The sequence below is a fragment of the Styela clava genome, unplaced genomic scaffold (genome assembly GCF_964204865.1).
Source record: "Styela clava unplaced genomic scaffold, kaStyClav1.hap1.2 HAP1_SCAFFOLD_193, whole genome shotgun sequence".
NCBI lineage: Eukaryota > Metazoa > Chordata > Ascidiacea > Stolidobranchia > Styelidae > Styela > Styela clava.
The window spans coordinates 15,001-17,500 of record NW_027556591.1 but is presented as its reverse complement, the minus strand read 5'-3'; the positions used below and the strand labels follow the sequence as shown (position 1 = coordinate 17,500).

The 2,500-nt window shown below is 55.8% G+C and overlaps 1 non-coding gene across 1 annotated transcript in view; it reads right to left on the bottom strand.

The window, feature by feature from the left end:
* The window catches only part of LOC144419108 (small subunit ribosomal RNA), a 1,810-nt gene extending 1,396 nt beyond the window's left edge, over window positions 1–414 (bottom strand). The window contains exon 1 of the ribosomal RNA XR_013473853.1: window positions 1–414. This exon is cut by the window's left edge and continues 1,396 nt beyond it. This is a non-coding gene — a ribosomal RNA (small subunit ribosomal RNA).
* Between the last annotated feature and the right edge of the window lie 2,086 nt (window positions 415–2,500).

Here is a 2,500-nt window from a genome sequence, read left to right as displayed (position 1 = left end):
GATGTGGTAGCCGTTTCTCAGGCTCCCTCTCCGGAATCGAACCCTGATTCCCCGTTACCCGTTATCACAAAGGTAGGCACGTAGCGTACCTTCGACAGTTGATAGGGCAGACACTTGAATGATACGTCGTCGGTGCAGAGACCGTACGATCCGCGTGGTTATCCAGAGTCATCAAACGTCACAGGACGAACCCGGTCGGTTTTGATCTGATAAAAGCGCGCCTCCCGAAGTCGGCGCTTAATGCATGTATTAGCTCTAGAATTACCACAGTTATCCACTTCGCTTACGAGACCAAATAAACCAAGACTGATTTAATGAGCCATTCGCAGTTTCGCTTTACGAGAACTCGTACTTGCACCTGCATGGCTTAATCTTTGAGACAAGCATATCACTACTGGCAGGATCAACCAGATAGCTGCGACAGCTGCGCTCGGCCCTTGCTGGGCCGCCCGGCGCGTGCTCGTCGCATTCGTTTAAGACCGAGGCGATCGCCTGCGGCCGTACTCAGCTTCGACAGTCGCTGGCCGCGACGTCCACGCCCTCGCCGGCAGTGCCAGGCGGAGCGATTTGCGTTTTTTCTTTGCTCGCCCTCTCTCGGGCTCGATCCATTCAGTTTCGCACAAACAAGAGCTCTGCCGGCCGCCTGCAGCGGTGCCTAAAACCCGGGCATAACAATGCGACCGTTCTGCTAGGCCGACAAGCGCTCAAGCCAGACGCTCGATCGAACGCCCCCTACATATTAGTCGAGACAACGGCTCGCTCATTAGCATCGCGTTTGTACTTTAACTTTTTTTGGCTCGGCTTCTTTCGACGCCGATGCCGGCGACGCAGCACTCTCTCGCCCGCCAGCCACCGAGAAAAGGGTGCGCTCCGCCCGGCCCCGCACCGCTCTTTCTTGGCTCATTCGAAATTACTGTCTTTCGCTCTGACATGCCTTACCTAGGGTTAGGTTAGTATGCTTGCACGTTTGTACTTTAACTTTTTTCGGCTCGGCTTCTTTCGACGCCGATGCCGGCGACGCAGCACTCTCTCGCCCGCCAGCCACCGAGAAAAGGGTGCGCTCCGACCGGCCCCGCACCGCTCTTTCTTGGCTCATTCGAAATTACTGTCTTTCGCTCTGACATGCCTTACCTAGGGTTAGGCTAGTATGCTTGCACGTTTGTACTTTAACTTTTTCCGGCTCGGCTTCTTTCGACGCCGATGCCGGCGACGCAGCACTCTCTCGCCCGCCAGCCACCGAGAAAAGGGTGCGCTCCGACCGGCCCCGCACCGCTCTTTCTTGGCTCATTCGAAATTACTGTCTTTCGCTCTGACATGCCTTACCTAGGGTTAGGTTAGTATGCTTGCACGTTTGTACTTTAACTTTTTTCGGCTCGGCTTCTTTCGACGCCGATGCCGGCGACGCAGCACTCTCTCGCCCGCCAGCCACCGAGAAAAGGGTGCGCTCCGACCGGCCCCGCACCGCTCTTTCTTGGCTCATTCGAAATTACTGTCTTTCGCTCTGACATGCCTTACCTAGGGTTAGGTTAGTATGCTTGCACGTTTGTACTTTAACTTTTTTCGGCTCGGCTTCTTTCGACGCCGATGCCGGCGACGCAGCACTCTCTCGCCCGCCAGCCACCGAGAAAAGGGTGCGCTCCGACCGGCCCCGCACCGCTCTTTCTTGGCTCATTCGAAATTACTGTCTTTCGCTCTGACATGCCTTACCTAGGGTTAGGTTAGTATGCTTGCACGTTTGTACTTTAACTTTTTTCGGCTCGGCTTCTTTCGACGCCGATGCCGGCGACGCAGCACTCTCTCGCCCGCCAGCCACCGAGAAAAGGGTGCGCTCCGCCCGGCCCCGCACCGCTCTTTCTTGGCTCATTCGAAATTACTGTCTTTCGCTCTGACATGCCTTACCTAGGGTTAGGTTAGTATGCTTGCACGTTTGTACTTTAACTTTTTTCGGCTCGGCTTCTTTCGACGCCGATGCCGGCGACGCAGCACTCTCTCGCCCGCCAGCCACCGAGAAAAGGGTGCGCTCCGACCGGCCCCGCACCGCTCTTTCTTGGCTCATTCGAAATTACTGTCTTTCGCTCTGACATGCCTTACCTAGGGTTAGGTTAGTATGCTTGCACGTTTGTACTTTAACTTTTTTCGGCTCGGCTTCTTTCGACGCCGATGCCGGCGACGCAGCACTCTCTCGCCCGCCAGCCACCGAGAAAAGGGTGCGCTCCGACCGGCCCCGCACCGCTCTTTCTTGGCTCATTCGAAATTACTGTCTTTCGCTCTGACATGCCTTACCTAGGGTTAGGTTAGTATGCTTGCACGTTTGTACTTTAACTTTTTTCGGCTCGGCTTCTTTCGACGCCGATGCCGGCGACGCAGCACTCTCTCGCCCGCCAGCCACCGAGAAAAGGGTGCGCTCCGCCCGGCCCCGCACCGCTCTTTCTTGGCTCATTCGAAATTACTGTCTTTCGCTCTGACATGCCTTACCTAGGGTTAGGTTAGTATGCTTGCA